This window comes from Schistocerca americana, chromosome 6 (assembly GCF_021461395.2).
Source record: "Schistocerca americana isolate TAMUIC-IGC-003095 chromosome 6, iqSchAmer2.1, whole genome shotgun sequence".
In the NCBI taxonomy this organism is placed as follows: Eukaryota; Metazoa; Arthropoda; class Insecta; order Orthoptera; family Acrididae; genus Schistocerca; species Schistocerca americana.
In genome coordinates this window covers 279,679,616-279,696,435 of record NC_060124.1, presented here as the reverse complement: position 1 = coordinate 279,696,435, position 16,820 = coordinate 279,679,616, and positions in this window count along the sequence as shown.

The window sequence follows — 16,820 nt, the reverse complement described above, 5'->3', positions numbered from 1 at the left end:
AAATTTGTTTCTTAGTAATTCACTCATAAGAGGCAACAGAGCGAGTTAAAAAGGTATTTCATAGTAATAAAAAAATTACAAGTATTTATTTTGGGAGCAGATCGGAATACGGTATACGCCTGAACTCTTTTCCTTAAAATAATGAATTTTTTAATCATGTACCGACATACTGTCTTCTCGTATTGAAACATCCTATTCACACAAAAGCATAACAAGGAACATCAGAAAACAAGTATGTGCACTTCAAGCGCACTCCTCTTCAGACGATACTTTTAAAGGACTGGTTCCTTTATTACCTAGTCTGCATGGTCGCGCAGGTAAACCAGTGTAAAATGCTCGTCAGGGCGCAAAAAAGGAGAATATGCTCCTGCTTAAAAGACTGACGGGAAGAGGGGTTCCAGCAGCCACATTCTACGTTCCTCAGCACCTTTAAGAATTTTCCCAAAAATTTTGCCCGGGACAATACTCAGCATATTTCTCCGTGGTACGTCACTATACAAACTACGTTTTACCTTGACACCGGATTTTATGTGCGTATTTTAGTCTACCTTTGATCCTCTGCATCACGAAAATGGATAAAGATACGAAGAAAAATTCAAAGGTTTGTCCATATCGGGATCTTAGGAATATGGGAAGATGGCACTTTTATTTAAATGCCGAGAGAATAAAAAGTTCAAATTTGAGCAACCTGCTTCGATTAGTCATTTTTGTATCCGCTGCCAAGGGAGAAAAATGGTGAAAAACGCTTTATGTTTTCACTCCTGAAATAAATAGTACTTCCTTTAAGGTGCATCGCGGACCACATCTAACATTTGCCTAAGCTGGAGGAAGAGTGTAATATTCGAACTTTGACTCTGTATTGTAACTTAGTTGCAGTACAAGGATCCTTCTTTTGCGTATAAAAATGGTCCCTAGCACAAGGGCTATCCAGAAAACTTGACAGTACAACTCGGTCACCAATAGAAGCCGAGTTAAAAGAACTGGAAATATTGCGTTTTTATGAGTGGCGTTTTCGAGCAAATTGATAGCAAATGCTGTCGCATGCGTTCCGATGAAATAAATAAATAAGATTTATAGTAAATATTACGTAATTCAGATATTTCGAAATACAAGCAAGAGGGAAGACTTATATGTGCAAAGTCTGGACGGTTTCTCCTTGACCTCTGAGAAAAAGTGCAGCGTCAGTGGGCAGTGTGAAATGTGTAGTTACTCATTGCCACTATACCTTTTGATTAGAAGTTCTCAATTGGGATCTGCTGATGGAAGGAACATAATGTATCATGAAATAATGTAGTAAATTAAAATGATGAAGCAAGATGAATGGCAATGTTCTCAATGTTGTTGTTGTGGTCTTCAGTCCTGAGACTGGTTTGATGCAGCTCTCCATGCTACTCTATCCTGTGCAAGCCCCTTCATCTCCCAGTACTGAATCTGTTTAGTGTATTCATCTCTTGGTCTCCCTCTACGATTTTTACCCTCCACGCTGCCCTCCAATACTAAATTGGTGATCCCTTGATGCCTCAGAATATGTCCTATCAAGCGATCCCTTCTTCTAGTCAAGTTGTGCCACAAATTTCTCTTCTCCCCAATTCTATTCAATACCTCCTCATTAGTTACGTGATCTTCACATCTAATCTTCAGCATTATTCTGTAGCACCACATTTCGAAAGCTTCTATTCTCATCTTGTCTAAACCATTTATCGTCCACGTTTCACTTCCATATATGGCTACACTCCATACAAATACTTTGAACAACGACTTCCTGACACTTACATCTATACTAGATGTTAACAAATTTCTCTTCTTCAGAAACGCTTTCCTTGCCATTGCCAGTCTACATTTTATATCCTCTCTACTTCCACTATCATGAGTATTTCTCAGAAGTTTCTGAAAAATGTTGTTTCGGGCAAATTTTTTAAAAATGATAATTAGTCGAAGCCCTCAGCTGCCGACAGGTGTAGTTGATATACCTCGATGGGGACAGCTGAAAATGTGTGCCCCGACCGGGACTCGAACCCGGAATCTCCCGCTTACATGGCAGACGCTCTATCCATCAATGGCCATTGACCTTCGTCTGTGCGAATGCGCACAGGTTGCCCTAACTCTTTACGGGAGTCGTCACCTTAGTGTGCGAGAGTAATGAGTGGATGGGCAAATATCTTATAGGTACATTACGTACGTAGATTGTGGACAGTTGAGGATGTGGGTCTCACGGGAAGCGTGCAAGGGATAAGTCTCTGCAGTCGCGGTATACATCTGTGTCCTCGGTGTCTCAGATGGATGTCCGCCTCCGTAGCGCAGCCGTAGCGTTACCGCCTACCACGCAAGGGGGCCCGGGTTAGATTCCCGGCGGGGGACTGGGGTGTTGTGTGTCCCTCATATCATTTTTCCGGCACGGTAGCTCAGCGTGTTCGGTCACAGGGTAAGCTACCCTGTGTAATAAAAAAACTGATTTAATAGATCAACAACGAACTTAAACGGGTGTCTTACGACGTCCGCCCCAAGCAGATGTAACGAACGAAAGTGAAGAAAATGAGATTTAAAAAAAAAAAAATGGATAGAGCGTCTGCCATGTAAGCAGGAGATCCCGGGTTCGAGTCCCGCTCGGGGCACACATTTTCAGCTGTCCCCATCGAGATATATCAATTACACCTGTCGGCAGCTGAGGGTTTCAATTAATTATCATTTATTCTAGAGAAGCTGCACGGTCATTAATGGTATATGTTCTTTCGAGAACAGTTATTGTCTTCATATACAGATTTATTTTAGTGTTTAAGTGATGGTCATACGTATATATCAGTACAATACAATCCCTAGCGGTGTAGCGTTAAACTGCAGACACTGAAAGCAAGGAGACGAAAAAAGTTATTCCATCTAAAGAATTTGCAATACATGAGTGTAGACGAACAAGAATTGAGAAGGAACATTGTTATTACTCAAATGCAACGTACGTGAGGAGCTACATGTTGCAGATCGACGATTGGTTCTTCTGCGACAGTGGGTGGTACGTGATCATCAGGTTTCGCAAGTAGCCGAAACGCAATCGGCAGCAACTGGCCGATATTCCAGCCACATTCCGTCCACACGGCACTCGAGCGGCGACGGCGAAAACTCGGCAACGGGAAACGTATTCGTCAGCGACGCGGCGGCGGCGGCGGCCCATATCGGGGGCGGCAACGTCGTTAGCGAAGTAATTTGCAGATATTATCGGCGCCGGAAGAGCAGGTGCCCGCCACCCACCGCGAAATAAGGGCGCCGTCGACGAGTTTCGCGTCTGGCGGGAAGTGGCTTGCTATAAATGGAACGGGGCGCAAATTTTCATCTCCTGCGAGGCACTTTTCGCTCTCGTCGCGTCGCGCCGTTTCTGCTTCCGGCCGCACACGTCCCGATGGCGCCACCAGCTCCCAGGAGTGGTGCGTCACGTCATACGGATACTGCACGTGGAGAGCTACACCACACTGTGCTCATCTCGTCAGTTAAGAGGCCAGAATAGGTTCCGTACGAAACGTGGCTTTCATTACTGTAACGAGGCTTCGGGAAAGCTATACATAATAAGCCCGAACTCAAACGACAAAATTTCAGAAGTTGTTCAATGATATTTACAGTGTATTGTGCTAACGAGGACCCTTGGCTATAGAGTAACTGTATTTCATTTGATAAGGTAACCTCAATGTATCTTTGTACTGCCCTGGCGATACCTGCACAGCAATGCAGGTCCCGCCGATACACATTGTGTGTCTTGTTTGGAAACAAAATTAATACGTTCACTCATGGTACTTGCTGCAGACAACAGCCGGTCGGAGTGGCCGAGCGGTTCTAGGCGCTACAGTCTGGAAACGCGCGATTTCTACGTTCGCAGGTTCGAATCCTGCCTCGGGTATGGATGTATGTGATGTCCTTAGGTTAGTTAGGTTTAAGTAGTTCTAAGTTCTAGGGGACTAATGACCTCAGAAGTTAAGTCCCGTAGTGCTCAGAGCCATTTGAACCATTTTTGCAGACAACAGCAATGTCCATTTTATTCTTCGCGATCAGGCTGCCATTTAGTACTGCTCGATTCTATCTGAGGTTTTTATTTCCTGGCAGTGTTAGTAGTACGTTAAAAGCAATACGTATCATTGTGAATATGTTCCTACTGAAGATTTGGGCGGTATGAAACTGGTATATGCGTTCTTTGAATGCAATGGGAGACCGACACAACGATGCTATGCCTACGAGACACAGGGTCCTTTTGTGCATATTAAGTGTTTGAAATCTGTTTTCGCAGGACAGAGTGGATCAGGTTGTGGAAAGGGACCATGGTCAGTTACTGTTAGTTATATAAGAACACACACAACTTTATTGGTTGTTTTTGGGGAAGGAGACCACACAGCGTGGTCATCGGTCTCATCGGATTAGGGAAGGATGGGGAAGGAAGTCGGCAGTGCCCTTTCAGAGGAACCATCCTGGCATTTGCCTGGAGTGATTTAGGGAAATCACGGAAAACCTAAATCAGGATGGCCGGACCCGGGATTGAACCGTCGTCCTCCCGAATGCGAGTCCAGTACAACTTTATTGCTCAAACCAATGCATAGATTACTCTTTAAAACAACAAAGATCAATTCACGGCTGGGGACTCAAGTAACTTCTGGAGAATAAGTTTGAATGGTTGCTTTTAAAACACCAGGATTTACAGCAAGGGCTGAAGTCCTTACTTAAGCAAAATTTACAATATCTTCTCGGCTAAAGGCCGAAATAATATTTCAGATCAGCTAACTAAACTTTAAAAGCCAAGTACTTAAAAATTCCAGCTAAAGGCCATATTAAGGAAAATTCAAGTTAATTCTTCGGTTGAAAGCCCAATTAAAAAAGTTTTCTTTACGTAATAAAAGAGAGACTTTAAAATTAAGCCTTTACACAGTACAACTGAAAAACATCTTAAGAAAACTTGAAGTATCTTGTAAGCTGCAGGCCCAAACAGTTACTCAAGAATAATTAAATGCAACTTGTAGATACACATTCACAGAACATGGCTGAAGGCCGTTTCTACAATTCAAGGTAATTAAAAAGAAACCTTACAGAGAAGGATTTACATATTAAAGCCACAGATTCTGAAACAAACGCGGCTGTAGGTCTAAATAGTGAGCAACAAGACTTTTAAATGAAACACGGCTGAAGGCCTAATCTTAAAGTTGTTGTGAAGTTCGGCTGAAGGCCATATACTAAACATAAAACAGGCAGTATTAGTGCACAGCTGAAAGCCTGGCACAGTACCTGCGACCAAATAAAATGACAATCACTAACAACGAACAGTGGTGCTCAGAAGTGTTCCAACGGTCGGCCTGGGGAGCAAATTTTTACCACAGCTTAGGTGAGACAGACAGCCAAGCGTAGCACTAAACAATCGGGTTGCAGCACAGCGTACGGATGGCTGACGAACCAACCAACCGCCTAATTAATTCCCTTCCCCCCGAACAACACCAAGACAACCAAAGGTATCAGCGAAGACGAGGATTGCAGCAGGATTATGTCATAATAACTGGCGTATAGATATAGCAGAGGAACAATAAACAGTCAAAAAGAAAAAGAGAACCACACCAAGCTGTCGAACTACATGCCGTGCCGGACAGCATCATCATGGCAAGGAAAACACACTGCCGCAAAACTACGCTAACGACCAGGGCCAGTAACCAGAATGTTAACGGCTACAAGGCAAAAGATACCGCCGGTGCACTTCACTAATAAATTATAATTCAAAGGTTAAACACCATACAGGGAGACTGCATCACGTTGCTGCTTGCGGAGACAGCCCAGGATGTAACAACCAGCAATCAATGAAGAGATTGAAACGTCCCCTTAGAAAAATTTATGAATTACTGTGCTGATAAACCCCTTACGTTATTTGATTTTCAAACAGCTGAGCAGAACTGAACGTATTCAGACATTTCTCTCTTTACCTATTCTGATCAACACTAAACTGACACACAATATTTTTTAGCGCAACGCAATCTGACTTTCAAAAATCCCTACAAAAGTATGGCCCTGTCTAAGAATAACCTATACCTTTGATGAATCACTTACCTCACAAAAATCTTCGTTACTTGAACTACGGCAATACAGCGAGCGCCACTACTGCCAGCTAAATAAAAGATTCAAACTACTGAAGGCACTCACTACTGATATGCATACTAAGCAAATGAAAGATTTTGATAGATAACAAACAATGTTGTTGTTGTTGTGGTCTTCAGTCCTGAGACTGGTTTGATGCAGCTCTCCATGCTAATCTATCCTGTGCAAGCTTCTTCATCTCCCAGTACCTACTGCAACCTACATCCGTCTGAATCTGCTTAGTGTATTCATCTCTTTGTCTCCCTCTACGATTTTCACCCTCCACGCTGCCCTCCAATACTAAATTTGTGATCCCTTGATGCCTCAGAATATGTCCTACCAACCAATCCCTTCTTCTAGTCAAGTTGTGCCACAAACTTCTCTTCTCCCCAATCCTATTCAATACTTCCTCATTAGTTATGTGATCTACCCATCTAGTCTTCAGCATTATTCTGTAGCACCACATTTCGAAAGCTTCTATTCTCTTCTTGTCCAAACTATTTACCGTGCATGTTTCACTTCCATACATGGCTACACTCCATACAAATACTTTGAAAAATGACTTCCTGACAGTTAAATCTATACTCGATGTTAACAAGTTTCTCTTTTTCAGAAACGCTTTCCTTGTCATTGCCCGTCTACATTTTATATCCTCTCTACTTCGACCGTCATCAGTTATTTTGCGCCCCAAATAGCAAAACTCCTTTACTACTTTAAGTGTCTCATTTCCTAATCTAACTCCCTCAGCATCACCCGACTTAATTCGACTACATTCCATTATCCTCGTTTTGTTTTTGTTGATGTTCATCTTATATCCTCCTTTCAAGACACTGTCCATTCCGTTCAACTGCTCTTCCAAGCCCTTTGCTGTCTCTGACAGAATTGCAATGTCATCGGCGAACCTCAATGTTTTTATTTCTTCTCCATGGATTTTAATACCTACCCCGAATTTTTCTTTTGTTTCCTTCACTGCTTGCTCAATATACAGATTGAATAAGATCTGGGAGAGACAACAACCCTGTCTCACTCCCTTCGCAACCACTGATTCCCTTTCATGTCCCTCGACTCTTATAACTGCCACCTGGTTTCTGTACAAATTGTAAATAGCCTTTCGCTCCCTGGATTTTACTCCTGCCACCTTCAGAATTTGAAAGAGTATTCCAGTCAACATTATCAAAAACTTTCTCTAAGTCTACGAATGCTAGAAACGTAGGTTTGCCCTTCCTCAATCTAGCATCTAAGATAAGTCGTAGGGTCAGTATTGCCTCACGTGTTCCAAGATTTCTACGGAATCCAAGCTGATCTTCCCCGAGGTCGGCTTCAACTAGTTTTTCCATTCGTCTGTAAAGAATTCACGTTAGTATTTTGCAGCTGTGACGTATTAAATTGATAGTTCGGTAATTTTCAGATCTGTCAACACCTGCTTTCTGTGGGATTGAAATTATTGTATTCTTCTTGAAGTCTGAGGGTATTTTGCCTGTTTCATACATCTTGCTCACCATATGGTAGAGTTTTGTCAGGACTGGCTCTCCCAAGGCTGTCAGTAGTTCTAATGGAATGTTATCTACTCCGGGGGCCTTGTTTCGACTCAGGTCTTTCAGTGCTCTGTCAAATTCTTCACGCAGTATCGTATCTCCCATTTCATCTTCATCTACATCCTCTTCCATTTCCATAATATTGCCCTCAAGTGCATTACCCTTGTATAGACCCTCTGTGTATTCCTTCCACCTTTCTGCTTTCCCTTCTTTGCTTAGAACTGGGTTTCCATCTGAGCTCTTGATGTTCATGCAAGTGGTTCTGTTTACTCCAAAGGTTTCTTTAATTTTCCTGTAGGCAGTATCTATCTTAACCCTCGTGAGATAAGCCTCTACATCCTTAGATTTGTCCTCTAGCCATCCCTGCTTAGCCATTTTCCACTTCCTGTCGATCTCATTTTTGAGATGTTTGTATTCCTTTTCGCCTGCTTCATTTACTGCATTTTTGTATTTTCTCCTTTCATCAATTAAATTCAATATATCTACTGTTACCCAAGGATTTCTACTAGCCCTCGTCTTTTTACCTACTTGATCCTCTGCTGCCTTCACTACTTCATCCCTCAGAGCTACCCATTCTTCTACTGTATTTCTTTTCCCCATTCCTGTCAATTGTTCCCTTATGCCCTCCCTGAAACTCTGGAGAACCTCTGGTTTAGTCAGTTTATCCAGCTCCCATCTCCTTAAATTCCCACCTTTTTGCAGTTTCTTCAGTTTTAAAATACAGATCATAACCAATAGATTGTGGTCAGAGTCCACATCTGCTCCTGGAAATGTCTTACAATTTAAAACCTGGTTACTAAATCTCTGTCTTACCATTAAATAATCTATCTGAAACCTGTCACTATCTCCAGGCTTCTTCCATGTATACAACCTTCTCTTATGGTTCTTGAACCTAGCTATGATTAAGTTGTGCTCTGTGCAAAATTCTACCAGGCGGCTTCCTCTTTCATTTCTTAGCTCCAATCCATATTCACCTACTACGTTTCCTTCTCTCCCTTTTCCTACTACCGAATTCCAGTCACCCATGACTATTAAATTTTCGTCACCCTTCACTATCTGAATAATTTCTTTTATTTCATCATACATTTCATCAATTTCTTCATCATCTGCAGAGATAGTTGGCATATAAACTTGTACTACTGTAGTAGGTGTGGGCTTCGTATCTATCTTGGCCACAATAATGCGTTCACTATGCTGTTCGTAGTAGCTTACCCGCACTCCTATTTTTTATTCATTATTAAACCTATTCCTGTACTACCCCTATTTGATTTTGTGTTTATAACCCTGTATTCACCTGCCCAAAAGTCTTGTTCCTCCTGCCACCGAACTTCACTAATTCCCACTATATCTAACTTTAACCCATCCATTTCCCTTTTTAAATTTTCTAACCTACCTGCCCGGTTAAGGGATCTGACATTCCACGCTCCGAACCGTAGAACGCCAGTTTTCTTTCTCCTGATAACCACATCCTCCTGAGTAGTCCCCGCCCGTAGATCCGAATGGGGGACTATTTTATCTCCGGAATATTTTACCCAAGAGGACGCCATCATTTAACCATACAGTAAAGCTGCATGCCCTCGGGAAAAATTACGGCCGTAGTTTCCCCTTGCTTTCAGCCGTTAGCAGTACCAGCACAGCAAGGTCATTTTGGTTAATGTTACAAGGCCAGATCAGTCAATCATCCAGACTGTTGCCGTTGCAACTACTGAAAAGGCTGCTGCCCCTCTTCAGGAACCACACGTTTGTCTGGCCTCTCAACAGATACCCCTCCGTTGTGGTAGCACCTACGGTAAGGCTATCTGTATCGCTGAGGCACGCAAGCCTCCCCACCAATGGCAAGGTCCATGGTTCATTGGGGGGGGGGGGACAACAACAATGTATTTACCTTAATAGTGTTCAAAAGTCATAGTATGTATCTCAGTTCATGATATCCAGTATTACAAATTTACTCTTTCCGGCGTACACACGTCCAGATCGTTCGCTCTTAAATGGTTCAAATGGCCCTGAGCACTATGGGACTTAACATCTGTGGTCATCAGTCCCCTAGAACTTAGAACTACTTAAACCTAACTAACTCAAGGACATCACGCACATCCATGCCCGAGGAAGGATTCGAACCTGCAACCGTAGCTGTCACGCGGTTCCAGACTAGAGCGCCTAGAACCGCACGGCCACACCAGCCGGCGTCCGCTCTTAAAAAAATTCTGCCATCTCTCTCCCAACATCCACCACTGCTGGCGGCTCACCTCCAACTGCGCAACGCTACGCGCTGTTCATATCCAGCTACCCAACACTACAATAGCGACTATTGCAACAATGCAAACTAGCCACAGACTGCACGCAGCACAGCCAGTGATTTTCGTACAGAGTGCCACGTGGCGTTCCCAACATAAAAACCTAAACAGCCTACTTACAAGATGTCACAACGGTTGAGCCTTCATGACAGGTTCACTGGTTACTCAAGTCCTGTATGCAGGTGCGGTGGGCGATGAACTCAGTAGTTCTCGCAGCTACTGCCACACAACTCGGAACGCGGGTGCACGCCGCCAGCACCCCCGGCCTGATTACACACTACAGAGACTTCCTCGCTGCTCCGCCGCAACCGACCAACTGCCCCATACACACCATGACACGGAAATATAACTGCCACACCAGAGAAGGCAGTACTAGTATCGATAAACGCTGCTGCTGCCACTGACGGAGGCAAGTGAGCAACTCGTTCAGATAGTAACTGAGGGAGGAATAAGACGCCACTCGATGGTGACAAAATGCCCAAAAGGAAAAACGGTATTAGCGCGAACCGACCACGGCTCAGTGTTAACTGAATCTTCTGTCGGTTCTTGACAGAACATTTTAATGGTGAAAAGGGCTAGTTTGCTTTTGTTTTACAGTAGCAATTTCATTGCGGCTTACAAGTTCATCTTCAGACATTTAGTGAGTATTGTCGCCAAAGTAGTTACAACGTTTGTAAAGGACATGGGGAAACCGATTAACACAATAAAATAAACACTTTAAACAAAAGCAAACTAGCGCTTTTGATTTATTTTAATGCGTATTCAGTCTTTTTCTCACTAATGTGAAGTTGTTTCCTCAGAGACAAAAGTAATTAGGGCAATAACTCGAATTAATGATAATTACGTTATTACGTTATAATGCGCCATCGGAGAGCAAGATACCTAATTGCAAAAGTGTCACTAATTAATATCTGAAATTTTGTTAGTGGAGTTCGGTTTGCCGCGTGGGGTAGCCGAGCGGTCTAGAGCACCTTTTCACGGTCCGCGCGGCTCCTCCCGTCGGAGGTTCGAGTCCTCCCTCTGGCATGGGTGTGTGTGTTGCCCTTATCGTAAGTTAATTTAAGTTAGATTAAGTAGTGTGTAAGCTTAGGGACCGATGACTTCAATAGTTTGGTTCCATAATACCTTACCACAAATCCAAATTGGCGTTCTGTTTCGTCCTATAATACACAACGGGAAAGGTTACGACATTGGAAACCGACGAGAATTCGGGAGATAATGGACTGATGCAACTAACAGCTAACAGTCTTACAGGTAAGCGACTAAAGTACACTCGAAGACGAAAAGAAAAAGGAAAAAAAAAAACACGCAAGATGAAAGAACTATCCCAACACGACGGAAATCGTTAGATGTGATGTACATGTACGGACAAACAAATTATCACAAATTCAGAATATTTGGATAATCTATTCAAGATAAAGATCTTCACAGACTGAGCTAGTGGATGTCCTGAGGGATATTGTGCAAATTCTGTCCAATTGGCGCTTCAGATCGTCAAAATGCGCATCCTATTGGAGCGGCCTGCTCGTATTTCTTCAGGCTTCCTCAATTGAGATGAGATCCAGCGACCTTGCTGGCCAAGGTAGGATTTGGCAAGCACAAAGACAAGTGGTAGAAACTCTCGTCATGTGCAGGTCGGCTTTATCTACCTGAAACGGAAACCCGGAAAGACTTGCAATGAAGGGCAACGAAACGGGGTGTAGAATACCGAGGACGTACCGCTGTGCTGTAAGGGTGCAGCAGATGACAACTGAACGAGTCCTGCAATGAAACGAAATAGGGCCACAGATCGTCACTCATGGTTGTCGGGCCGTATAGCGGTCTGTCCAGGGCGTCTCCAGACACGACTTCATCGGTCATCCGCGCTCAGTTCGCAGTGGAACTCATCAGTGAAGTCAATTCTACTCCAGTAAAAGAGATTACGGGTCGAAGACGTGTCTGTCGCCCATTCACACAGCCTTTGAAGCAGTAATGTTGGTCCCAGGAGTGATGGTCTGTGGGGCCACTTCATTTCATAGCAGGGCGCCTTTGGTTGTCATCTGCGGCAGCCTCACAGCACGGCAGTACGGCAACGATATTTTCTACCGTTTTTGTTGCCCTTCATGGTAAGCCATCGTGGACTTAAATTGCACATAGATAATGCCTGGCCGCACACGGCTAGAGTTTCCCCTGCTTGCCTCCACGCTTGTTAAACTCTACCTTGGGCAGCAAGATCTCCGGATCTCTCCCCAGTTGGGAAAGTTCGAAGCATTACGGGCAGAGCCCTCGAAACAGCTCGGTTTTTGACTATCGAACTCGCCAGCTAGACATAATTTGGCACTGTATCCCTCAGGAGGACATCCAATAACTCTGTCAATCAATTCCAAGTCGAATAACTACTTGTGAATGGCCAGAGGTTGACTAACGTATTATTGACCTGTTCAATTTGTGAAGCCTTTTCACTTGGATAAATCATCCAATTTTTCCGAAAATGTAATCTTTTTTTTGCCTCTGCACGTACATCACAGCTACCGATTTCCGTCCAGTTTGGATAATGCCTATGTGGTGCGTCGTTTTTTGAGTTATAGTGCATGATTCAGTTAAACCGATGGGTTCGATCCTTGCATGGCGTGTTTCATTCCGGTGAATACCTGATCAAATTTACGGGATACCCACTTGTAGTGCGGAAATGGCCACTAGATGTCACTAGATACGGTCCCTTCAGTATAAAAGAAGGCGGTCAGTACTGTGTTGTCAGTAGAGAAGCAGTGACAGCGAAACGGGTCAGAGGGATCAATGAGCCATCACTGAATGTCAGCTGAGTATCAACGTCGTCACAGACATTCCAACCCTTGTAAAGCTGTCCAAGTCGACAGCTGGTGATGTGATTGTGAGGGAACGACAACAGCTCAACCAAGACCACGCAGACATTATGTATGGATGTATACGAACTGTCGACCATTGCGGAGAGTGGTTGCAAAAACGGCCTGAAATCAACAGAACGAATCAGTCATGATTTCAAAACTGCTACCAGTAGTCCTGTTAGTCATTATGCGTAAGGAGTTAAAAAAGGATGGGGTTCAATGATAGAGAAGCTCCTCGTGAGCCAGACATTTCTTTAGTCAGTGGTAACCGGGAACGACGCCACTGGGCACTGCGTGACAGGAAACGAGTGATTTGGAGTGATGAATCAGGCTCTGCCACGTAGCAATCCGAGGGAGAGTCTTGGGCCTGCTGCCTGCTGCCTGCTGTCGTGTGAAGTGCCGATAGTCAAATACGAAGGAGGTGGTGTTACGTTATCTTGTTGTTTTTCGAGCCTAGGCTGCGGTCGCCTTATAGCGCTTAAGAAAATGCTAAATACGGAATGCTATGAACACGTACAATAGAGGAATTATTTGGAGACGATTTTTTTTTTTTTGTTTGTATCACGTTGATACTGCACCGAGTCATAAAGCAGGATCTGTGAGGCAGTCGTTTCTAGATTATAACATTCCTGCCCCGAGTCCCGACCTGAAGCCGAAGGAACACATTTCGACTGAGTTAGAACGTCAGCCTTGCACCAGGCCCCGGCATCAGACGTCACTACCTTCTCTGTTTCCGGGTTTTGAGGAAGAATGGGCTGCTATAGCTTCACAGACATTCAGACATGCCACTGGATGTGTCTCCAAATGAGTGCAAGTCGTCATAAAGGTTAAGGCTGGACGTACCTCTTATCAGTGTCCACTAATGGGTGTACGGATGCTTTTAATCAGTTATGTAGGTGTTCTACCATGAATACTGAAGCAAACCGTTAATTTAGAAGCAACTATGTACACATTTTTCATTACAGGTGACCCACAACTAAAAGATATTTATCTGGAATTTTAATATACCCACCGTCAGCAGCTATCAAAACCTTTATTATCGCTACCAGTTTTCATAGTAATTAATCATCGTCAGGCACTACAATTTCTTCAGTTAGATTTTCTCTGTGGACATTTGTTAAAATTTCACTTCACGCTTTTGACGTTGTGTGGAGAGGAATGGAACATGATGTACGTATCCAGATACTGTACTTGAAAAGCTTATTGTGCCTAATGATGAATAACAATTGAAGCTGGTAGAAAAAATAAAGGATTTCCCAGCCGCAGAGTGTGGTACAGTATTATTTTCGATAAGTATCTGTGTACAATTTTACATAATATTCTCAGTAAACTCTTCGTACTACATGTCTTGTTTTATATCACAAATTTTTAGGTTACTAAACCAAATAAGTAAATACAAGTATATTTTCTCTCTAACGATAAACTTTGTTCTTTCTCTTCAGTACTACTGCTGCCTGTCATCGTCATCATCATCATCATCATCATCAATCATCAATCATTTGACATTCACTCCCGAGTAAATGCCTCCTGCAGATTCTTTCCCAAAAAATGGTGTTCAGCTGCATGGATTCGAATTTCTCCTGAATGTTACATTTTATTCAGCCATCCTCCGTTAGTTAACCAAAAATGGCTCTGAGCACTATGCGACTTAACTTCTGAGGTCATCAGTCGCCTAGAACTTAGAACTACTTAAACCTAACTAACCTAAGGACATCACACACATCCATGCCCGAGGCAGGATTCGAACCTGCGACCGTAGCGGTCGCTCGGTTCCAGACTGTAGCGCCTAGAACCGCACGGCCACTACGGCCGGCGTTATTTAACCATCTCTGTGGTTTCTAATCTCTTGGAATGCATCAAAGAACTTCGTTGGTCTATCAACCACGCACTGGCTTCATGTCTTACAAGATAACTGTTTCTGTGTGGATTTAGACTTTTCTGGCATGTGGAGGGAAACCAGAGACTCGCTTTCTTTCGTTGCTCAGAGTTCCTCTCAGGCAAAACAGCCAGGCTGGTTGGAAAATGCAACAGCAAACCGTCTTCTGACCAGCACCTACGAGATAATAGAGTTTCGTGGCATTGCGGGAGACCCACCAGACCTCAACGTACCCGGGACAGAGCACCCCGTGTGAATGTGGCCGCCAGTACATCGCGCAAACGCAGCGCTGTGTCACTAAACGCTGATGGTAACATAACAGGTGTGTATTAGTTACTCGAATGAATTATCGCTGCTAGTTGGACGGAAGACACCTGTCTATTTTAATAGAATGGTATCAGATAGTTTGCTGAAAGTAATGTCCTTCGGCAGCCACAATCTTTTCCAAATAAAAAGAAAAAAAAGAGCTTCTAGTGAATCGATCCACTCATGGAGCCAGTAGTAGACATCGTTAAAAGGTGCGGAATGTTGTTTAAAAAGGCTGTGCTACATGGACCCAAATAAATGGTAACAGAAAAGAGGCGATGTCTGGCGTATATGGGTGGTAGGCTCCCTCCAGGTTTCCTTCAATCAATTCGCAAACATGTCTTTTGGCAGAATGACTTTGTCATTTGTCACAACATATTGTGGATATTTGTCTTTTTCGAGCGCGATTCAAACTGAGTAATTGTCCTTCGTAGCGTTCAGCATTTACCGTTTGACATGGGTGCATCAGTTAATGGTATACCACACCGACACGGATGTATTTTGTCAACCACTTCAAAACCTGTCTTAGTATCGTCGAAACCAGTCTCTGAAAATTGTTTTCGAAAGATCACGTTTTCCGTACCCTACCGCAGCCAAACGATGACTTTCCGCAGCAGATTTCTTGAGACGAGAGTAGGAGAGCAATACTTCCCACAAATGCTGCTTTGCAGGTACAAAACCTGACCTGATCAAAGCACTAAGTAAGTCCTTTTCACTCCACTTGAAAGGCACCCATACAAATCAGAAAGCCTAGTGTTTCTACTGTTTATCAGGTCTCTTGTTGCTGTCCGCTGTCGTGCTCTGATAAACTACTGCCCACACTTTAGCAGTGAGAACTAATTGAGGTTTACATTACAGCTGGGCACACAGAAAAATCAACAGTGGCAAAGATCACACTTTCAATTTTGATAAAGCCGTGGTCTAGGGGTAGCGTCTTTGATTCATAATCAAAATGTCTTCGGTCCCGGATTCAATCCCCGCCACTGCCTAAATTTTGATAAATAATCAGCATTGGCGGCGAAGACTTCCGGCATAAGAAGTCAGCCTTATTCTGCCAACGGCCTTGTCAAACAGGGCGGAGGAGAGGATAGAGGTTCAGGGCACTCTCTTGTCCTAGGGGTGGGAAATTGCCCCTAAAGGTGGAAGAATCAGCAATGATCAACGACATGAGGATGCAGAAGACAATGGAAACCATTGCATTAAAGACACGTAACGTGTATCCACAGGACATGTGGCCTGTAATTGAAGAAGTGTCATGATGATCTCTCCATTGGGAAAAGATTCCGGAATAGTCCCCCATTCGGATCTCCGGGAGGGGACTGGCAAGGGGGAGGTTACCATGAGAAAAGATTGAATAATCAACGAAAGGTTAACGTTCTACGAGTCGGGGCGTGGAATGTCAGAAGCTTGAACGTGGTAGGGAAACTAGAAAATCTGAAAAGGAAAATGCAAAGGCTCAATCTAGATATAGTAGGGGTCAGTGAAGTGAAGTGGAAGGAAGACAAGGATTTCTGGTCAGATGAGTATTGGGTAATATCAACAGCAGCAGAAAATGGCATAACAGGTGTAGGATTCGTTATGAATAGGAAGGTGGGGCAGAGGGTGTGTTACTGTGAACAGTTCAGTGACCGGGTTGTTCTAATCAGAATCGACAGCAGACCAACACCGACAACGATAGTTCAGGTGTACATGCCGACGCCGCAAGCTGAAGATGAACAGATAGAGAAAGTTTATGAGGATATTGAAAGGGTAATGCAGTATGTAAAGGGAGACGAAAATCTAATAGTCATGGGCGACTGGAATGCAGTTGTAGGGGAAGGAGTAGAAGAAAAGGTTACAGGAGAATATGGGCTTGGGACAAGGAATGAAAGAGGAGAAAGAC